At 43.7% G+C, this 8858-nt stretch overlaps 1 pseudogene across 1 annotated transcript; it reads right to left on the bottom strand.

Annotated features, from left to right (window-relative positions):
* Positions 1-5184: 5184 nt before the first annotated feature.
* LOC307106769 (pre-B-cell leukemia transcription factor 2-like) lies at positions 5185-6174 on the bottom strand (annotated as a pseudogene). The gene has a single exon. The product of its transcript is annotated as a pre-B-cell leukemia transcription factor 2-like (transcript).
* Positions 6175-8858: the final 2684 nt, after the last annotated feature.

The following is an 8858-nucleotide window of genomic DNA, read 5'->3' as shown; positions in this document are numbered from 1 at the left end:
AAATGAACAGGCTCTCGCTTCCTCCGCTCTTCCTCGGCTGCCTTGCTGCTGGAAAATGGTTCTCTTCGCTGTCAGTGTAACAAACGGCTCTAATTGCTGGCTTGACTGTTACGGTGGAAATTGCCGCTGTCCGCACTTGAAGGCTTTCACTCTGCTTTGGTAATGACACGGAGAGCCAGACTGCTCCTTTCCTGAAGGAATAAAGAAGATCATCTTGGAAAAAAATAGTAATAAATAATAAGTACTTTTAAAAGCAGCAGAAAACAAACATCCTCTCTGAATGGTTATAGTCGAATCTAATTGTAATGCATTTTCCCTCACGAAGGCATGAAAGTCTTTGGATGTGTTTTTGCCTGTTCCTGATGGTGATGATGGTGGTGGTAGTGTTTGCTTTTGCCTGTGAAGTAATACATGGCCGGCAATGATTTGGAATTGTAAACTTTCCAATTTATTTTCATGGCAATCTGTAAGATGTGTCCCTGGAGGTAGGCAAACAATTGCAGTTTTAGAGCTGAATTGGCCTGCCTCTCTCCTTTCTTACATTAGAAAGCATGCAATCTCATTTTGCATAGGATTACAAAATTCCCAATTTCTAATAAAGTGCCAGAGGAATATGCAATAGTCTGAGGTGTTCCGGATGCTATTGAGAAACACTAAATGAGAGAAGAGGTAAAAAGAGAGCAGTTATTGTCAGATTTTTACCACCATGACAGAATTCAGGTTGCAAAAGGCAATCCCTAATTTGGGAATTTAATCAGATTGCCAGCACCAAGGACAGCAGCTGCTGTTACATTAGCTTGGATAAAATTATAGGGCCTATCAATTCTTATGCTTCAGGGCATAAGCTGATCACCAGCTGAGGTCAAGAGCAAATTTCCCCTATGGCAGACTTGCATGGTTATATCCATTATACGAGATTTAACAACTACCTATAAAACATCTGATGTGATTCATTACTAAACAAATGCAAACATATAGCATGATCATACTGATACACAAGCATATGCACACCAGGGACTGGATAGGCATGGCCATGCACACCAGTCTGCATGGAGATCAGAAGGGACCAAAGGAAACCCACCTTCATCAATCTTTGCCCACAGATCCCTTTTGTCTTAACTCTGTCAAATCCATTGGTGCACATTTTCCCAGTGCCTTCTCTCATCAGATGTTCTGCATTTGCTTCTGCAAACTCAGTCTTCAGAAATACATGGTAGTAGTAAGGGCTATTGTTAGTTTTTGATTGCTCTATAACAAATCACTACAAATGTAGCCACTTAAAATAACATGCATTTACTATAGCACAGTCTCTGTGAGTTTTGATATGGGCTAGCTGCATCCTCTGCTCAAGGTCTCACCCAGTGGACCTCAGAGTGTCAGTTGGGGCTGTAGTTCTTATCTGAAGCATGAGGTCCTCTTCCACGCTCACTAGTTATTGGAAAAATTCATTTCCTTTTGCGGTATGATTGCTAGCTGGCAGCTGGCAGAGGATTACTCTTGGCTCCTAGAAGTGACCCTCAATTCTTTGCCACATGACTTCCAGAAGCAATTCCCATCACGAATGTTTGCTTTCATCCCAGTCAGGAGGAGTTTGTCTCTTTAACTTCTCCTCTCTCTCTAATGGGCTAGCACAGAGTCTTATAAAATAACCTAATGGAGGAAACAGGTATTTCATCCTATTCCCAAGTTTGTCCTACCTCAGTAGGAAGGAATCATATACAAAGTATTTACAGAAGAGTGGGAATTTGGGGAACATTCTTAGAATTCTGCCCGAGACAAGGCTCTAGTGAAAATAGTAAAGATCAATATTAATAGTGCAGGGCTACTTAATTTGGCTGATCCTACCATTAATCTATTCTGTTATGTCTATTAGCAATTGTTCACTAAGGGGACTGATCCTTGGAAAATTTCAATTATCACAATATAAATAAAAATTTTAAATGGAAATTAGAGGTTATCTTGTTCAACCATTTTATGTGGCAGGTAAGGAAATTGAGATGCAACAAAATTAGTGTAACTAAATTGACTCTGTCATTTAAGGCCAGGAGAGAATATCGTTCTCCAAACTGCTGAACAAGTTGCACACTTGCCTTTAATTCACCAGCAGAGTCTTTGCCCACTTCAGGGCATTTACTCTCATTCCTATGTATTTCCAAGTGCACTGCGATATTTGTCCATTTGTACCCAACAAACAGCTTCTTATGAATAACAATAAAGTCATTCACACTGAGATGCCAGGGACTGATTACATTTTCTCAGCATTATCATGGTTGTACCATTTTCACAAAAATAAATACACTAAGCTAAAAAGGAAAATGTATACTCATAAGGTAGAATTTCATGTTATGGAGAGCCAGAAGGAGAAAGGTGTGTGGAGGGTGGGGGGAGAAAGAGATTGAGAGAGAAATAATGATTTGTCCTGTTGTCTCTAACAGCAAAGCACATAATTGTCTAGGGTCATTTGTCTGATAAGAGAATGACCGAAAGTGGAAAAGTAGAGAACTTTTCCTTGCTCCTTTAATCATACAGTGGGGTGTTCCATTTCGTAAAGCCCTTATATAGTCAGCTATTCCTTAAACTAACTTCTCATTGTTTAATGGATCCCTATTAATTTAGGGGGGTTCATTAAAGCTCTATTGCTATTAATAACTTGGCAAGACAGAGGCCCTTAAAGCAGGAACTGCTTGGGTCAGAGAATATTGGAGCCTGCAAATAAAAGGCTGAAATCTATTGTACTTTTAGGAGAGATAATAAAATCAGGGCAGCCCTGCCAGTTTCAACATCAAGATTTTTTTTCACAGTGCTCTTTGGGTGTCTGTAATGAATGAGTTTTATTCTTCTTATTATTAAAGCACCTGCCAGTGATTGAGAATGGAAGCAGACAATGGTAAAGGCTACCTTTGTGAAAAGCAACACTGAAGATGGACTTATTCAAAATGTAGTTTTTATTCACCAGGTAGATGTTGGGTCATATGCCTGTTATTTCAACTAAGACCACAATTTACATTTTAATTATTGTGGCTGGATTGGGTATGAAAGAGAAGAAAGATGGTGCCTAAAATATTTGTTAAGAAATGTACTTCTCTGACTTGGGCAATACTGTGATGATGCCTGCAAAGTTGTTTAAATACATATTTTCTCTGCTAACATATATCATTGCCTTAAGATAAGAGTGTATCAGACTTTGTTATATGCTCAGCGTGAACTTGTCATCTTCAAATTAGACAGAGAAAGGCTGTCATCTTCATTTGAGCTATGAGGAAATATTCTCATATTTCCTAAAAACTGTCAATATTTTAAGCAAAATGTTATCTTAACCTGAGGATGAACATTTTTCTTATCCAGTATTCAACTTGTCCTACACTTTCAGGCAACCATCTCGTTGGCAATGTTATAAAAAATATTTCTTCAGAAAAAAACAACAACAACAACAACATTCTAGTCTTATTGTCTGGTCAGCCAAATCTCACCTGATCTTTCCATATAGACTCCAAATTTTGCATTTTATATACAAATTTTCTAACTATGAAGTTCTTCCACTTTCTCACAGAGCCTATTTCTTGGGGTATTTAACATGTAAATATATTTTATCTTTGTTTTCTTTATGTATGTTTTATTTACAAACTAGAGGGCCAGTGCACAAAATTCATGCATAGGAGGGGGTCCCTCAGCCCGACCTGCACCCTCTCCAACCTGGGAGTCGTCAGGGAATGCCCAACTGCCAGTTTAGTTATCTAAACTGGCAGTTGGTCATCCCTCTCGCAAACCAGGACCTCTGGCTCCTAACCGCTCACCTGCCTGCCTGCCCTAACCACTCTGCCGACCTGATCTTCCCAACTACCCTTCCCTGCCAGCCTGATCCCCCAAACTGCCCTCCCCTGCCAGCCTGGCCACCCCTATTAACTTCCTTTTTTAATCTTATCCCCATCACACACAATTGTATTTGACTTCCTTATTGGCTTCTCCCTCTCACACAATTTTTCTCTCTCCTTTATGTAACACTTTTTTCTACTGACTCATCATTTATAAACTTTTCTTTCCTCCTTATTTCCTACTTCTGTTCCATCATCCTTCTTCCTATCTTTCTCAACACATTCATTCTTTCCTTTATCTTTACCCCTGCTCTCCCTCCCCTTTTCTTTTCTTCCCACCGTAATTTTTTCTTCACTTCCTCCCTCGGACCTGCTTTGCTCCCTCCCCCATTTCTTCCTTCTTCCCATTCTCTTTTTAAGCTCTACCGGCTCCCCTTTAAAACTTTTCTTCCCTCCCTCTTTCTCTCTCAACCTACCTTTCCCATACATTCTTCTCTCCTTACTTCCACCGTTTTAATATCTATCTATCTGCCTGCCTAATTATTCACTATCATTTATCTTTTTTTCTTTTCTGACTCCTACTTTTAAAATCTGTCCCCATTTCAGAACTATATTTGATTTTCATTATAGCTCCTACAGTTCACTCATACATCCTCTTTCCTTCTTTAACTCTGCTGTCTACTGACTCCTTTATAAAGTTCTTCCCTCCCTCCTTCCCTTCTTTTTTTTTTCCCACTGAGCAATTGTATTGGTTTAAGATGAGCTGCACATGAGGTAATAAAGTCATCTGGAGGGGGAGGAGTGGGAGGCCTGAGGGCGTGGCCAGGTCATCTGTCCAGAAGTTGTGTCCCCATTTTTGGCATCTCTGGTAGGTATGGCAAGGCTGATGTCTCCACAGATCCTAGAGCAGATAAGGGGTGGGGAGAGAGAATGGGTGAAACCAGAGAGAGAGAGAGAGAGAGAGAGAGAGAGGGAGAGGGAGAGAGAGAAACAGAATAGTCATATATGTGTCTGAGAGAGAGAGAGAATGTATATGTGTCTATAGAGAGATAACAGTTGTGTATGTGTCTATGAGAGAGAGAGAGGATCTGAAAGATAGGGTTCTGGGTGTGTTTGGTATAAGAAATGAAGAGAGAAAAAGATTGAAAAGAAGGGAAAAAAGGGGAGACAGACCCCACCTTCCCCTTAGGGGACCCCCTTCTCCTTGCCAAGTAGTCAGCAAACCCAGCACTGAGTCAACTAGGGTAGGGCGACCCCATTTGCCCTTCTTCATCTTGTGCTTCTCCCATGTCTGGGGCTTGTACTCTGGATGCCTTTGTCCTCTCATCAAGAGTCACCTCTTGAGCCCCCATCCTGTGGCCCTGAGGGGTTATCACCATAGCCCTCTGGGCCCATCGAGTGTCAGAGTGATTCCACCTGGGAAGCAGGGTAGGAATCTCCATTGAGCCCAGCATGCCCAGAAACATGTCTCCGATCCTGAAAGATTGAAAGAGCCACAAGAGCCTGCGGAGGAAGGAGGTGTGGGGGAGCTGGTGTGGCTGTGCCCGCCCCCCCGGGTGACAGTTATGGCGGTCTTGATGGCATAGATGTTTGCCTCCTCTTGAAACTTTCCGATATTTTTCTTATAGCGAATCCTCTTGTTGCCAAACCAGTTGGAGACCTGAAAGATGGTGATGCCACACTTCTTGGTGAGCTCCTCCTTAGCCTCCTCATGGGATACAGGTTGCTCAGGTTGGGAGAGAAATACTTATTTAGGACCTCGGTGGCCTGAGTTCCGGCATTTCTGTCTGGCATCCAGGAACCAGGAGCACAGGATCATGACAGCCTCGCAGGTGCTCTGCTTGAGCTGCATCTGGACAGCGCTGAACTTACGGTGGATGATGCTCACCATCCTCTCCATCTCCTTGGGTGCCATGGCCTCATGTGGCTCTGCCCCCTCAGCAGGTTCATGACGTGGGTCGTGAGCTCTTTACATGCCTGCTCATACTTCTCCAGCTCCAAGTGGTAGATATGGCGGATCTGGGCAAGTTTGCTGCGATAGTCCGAGTATTCGATGGAGTTGTCAGGGGACACGCCACCCCTGGAATCTGCTGCAGCTGCAGCTGCTGCCACTGAGCCCCCCCACACCCCCTTTCTCAGGCCCAGCCACACCTTCTGCCAGAAGCATGTTGTCCAAGCACATAAGCTGGGGGTCCACCTGCTCCTCCTCGTGGGAGCTTCAGATGCTGAGGCCGGTCTTCTCCTTGATTTCACACAGGACGCTAAAGAGCGCTGGCTTCATTCCGTGGCAGTTTAGGGCGTGTTTCTTGGTCTGGGCCTCGTCCAAGTTCTGGTACATGATGGTCATTATCTGCTGCAGCATGTCCCGATGTCTTGCTTCCCTCAGCCTCCTGGGAACCCCCTGCCACCCCCACCAAGAGGCTCGCCAGGGCTCCCAGTCCCCCCACCCACCAACCCCAGGCCCCCCCAGCGCCCACCTAGAGGGGGCAGCCCAGCAGCTGCTCATCCATAGTGGGGGGGGCCCTTTGTCCCCCTCCTCGTTCAGCCCCTCCCCCACCTGGTTACTTCTCCCCAAACTCCCCAGGGCCACTGCTCTCTCCGCCCTGACCCCCGCCCATCTCTCCATCTCCTGGCTCTCCCGGGGGTTCACCCCAGCTCTGAAGGGAGACCTAGGGTACCGACTGGGCTCTCCACAGGAGACCCCGGTCCCCAGCAGTGGAGAAAATGGAGCTGGAGAGAGAGGAGGCCCAGGCGGGGGTGTGTGTGAGCGAGAAGGAGGAGCCCTCCTTCCCTCTTTAAAACCTTTTGCACTCGGATGTCGAGTGTGACTCAACACGGTTAGCATCGGTAGCAGCTCTTTTTATACTCTTTGAATGTATCAATAATTTGAAATATAAACAAATCCAAATAAATAAGTTTGTATGGAAAGAAACTCCAGTTTTTTATTCTACTGCCATGTTTTGTAAAATCTGGGGTATTTAAAAAATTAAATCCCAAGTAGAATAAAGGAATCAAGAAAAAAGCAAGCGAGTGCAAAGGGTTAAACCTTTCATGGGGGGGAGGGTATTAACTCCCAGCCCAGGGCTCAGCCCCAGCCAGGTGTTCACTGCCCCCCCTTCCCTGCCCACCCCACCTCCATCCTGTTCCCATTTCCTACCCGGGATGCCCAGCCCAGCGAAGGTGGCTGAGGCCAACATGGCCCGGGCACTGCTGCCTCAAAGCAGGAGTGCCTCCACCCATAAGGCCTCAGACCATCCACCCCTCCATCCGGGGACCCACCAATGGCCTGCACCTGGTGTCTGGGCAGGGCTCCCCCTCCGTGCCACCTGTGTCCTGCCCCTCGCTGGCTTGTTCCCTTTTGTATTTCTGTTTCTCCTCTAGGCCTGTCTGCATGCAGGCCTGCCTTCCTCTCACTCTCCTTTCTTATCCCCTCCTATTGTATCCTATACTACCCTGGGCCTTGCAGCTGCCTGAGCAGAGGGCCAGGACACAGCCTGCTGATCTAGTTGTGATGTTACAGCATAACGGATAATTAGCATATTCCTCTCTTATTATATAGGATAAATTTCCAAATTCACTGAAAATAGGAATTTTGCCTCATAAGTTTTTACTACCTCCTACAATGTCTAGGATAGTGCAGAAGAGAATAAACACTTGGAGAACTAAAAACAAAATGGAAATAGAAACAGGTTCTATTAAGTGGCCATTGACCTTTTCATAATTGGGATAGTAATTTTTGTTGTCTTTCTTTTTTTGATATTTCTATTGGACGTGTTCATGATTGTTTGCTTAATTTTTGCTTTGCTTCACAAAAATGCCTGGATTTTTTAGCATGGGAAACATGAAGGAAATTTGCTAATAGTTCATTAATAACCATACCATTTTGATAGAGCATATCATGCAATATCAAAAACCAAAACATATAGAGAAGTAGGTAGAATATAAACTTACCATATTAACTTGGCTCTGAAATTAAACTATTAACCATTCCCAAAGACTTGGGGCTTACACATTTATTCCTAAGAGTTGCCTGCATATGCATGTGTTCAACATAATCATAGTTTAAAACCAACTAAGGAATTTACCATATAGAGGAATTCTACCGTCAATTCTATTTCTGACATGAAAAGTCAGCTCCTAATATTTTGTTATACTAATGTTTGTTATTTTGGGGGGATGGGGTTGGTTACATGCCAGGTTGATTAAGGCAAGACACACCTGTAAAAAACAGCCAACTATATGTGATTTCATTTACACTGCTTTCCAGCATGCCAGAAACCAATAGCTTGGCCAGATCTCTAGTCACATACACCTTAAGTTTTAATGGTTACCATGGCAATGAAAAAAAGGCATTATAAAATGCACAAGCTGTTAACATGTTGCAGCAGCCAAAAGAAAGAGCTAAGAATAAACTTCTTCAAATTCCTGATCACACCACATTTAAGGAAAACTGCTGTGAAACCAACGTCATGCCCCAGTCAAATAGCTCATTAATCTGAAGCTGAGGCTGCATACCCCTCTGTGGGAGCTCTCCATCAGCTGGGGATGGGCCATCTCCCTGTGAGAACATCCATGAGTGTGTCAGAGTGAGCAGGATGTACAGGGAGCTGGCAGGGACAGAGAGAGAACAAAAGTAAATAAGGTGCAAATTGAGGCCCAGCTCCTCCATCAACAAGAAAGAAAACCTTCATGTTTTCTAATGGGATGACAGAGAAGAGAATTTAGATGAACCTAATTTAGATAAATCTAAATTTTATTGGGTGAGTAAATCATTATAACCATAGACAGATTAAATTAATGTTCCATTTGCTTTGGGTTTTGTTTTGTTTTGGTTTGGTTTGGTTTTAGCTAGAACCCAGGTATTTTGGCTGCAAGGAAATGAAATATTTGCATCCATATAGTCTCCTGCAAGGAAGAACGTATAGCTCACTGAGTAGGGAGTATCTCTTCAATGATGTAACTTCCAGACTGTAGAAAGAAGAAGGAGGGTCTTTAGTTTGGGAGTATGAAACCACTCATGATGAAAAGGGGGTAAGGTGCCAGTTT

Source organism: Cnephaeus nilssonii (genome assembly GCF_951640355.1).
Source record: "Cnephaeus nilssonii genome assembly, chromosome: 11".
NCBI classification, from domain to species: domain Eukaryota; kingdom Metazoa; phylum Chordata; class Mammalia; order Chiroptera; family Vespertilionidae; genus Cnephaeus; species Cnephaeus nilssonii.
The sequence above is the reverse complement of the archived record's forward strand: the minus strand, read 5'-3'. Positions and strand labels throughout refer to the sequence as shown.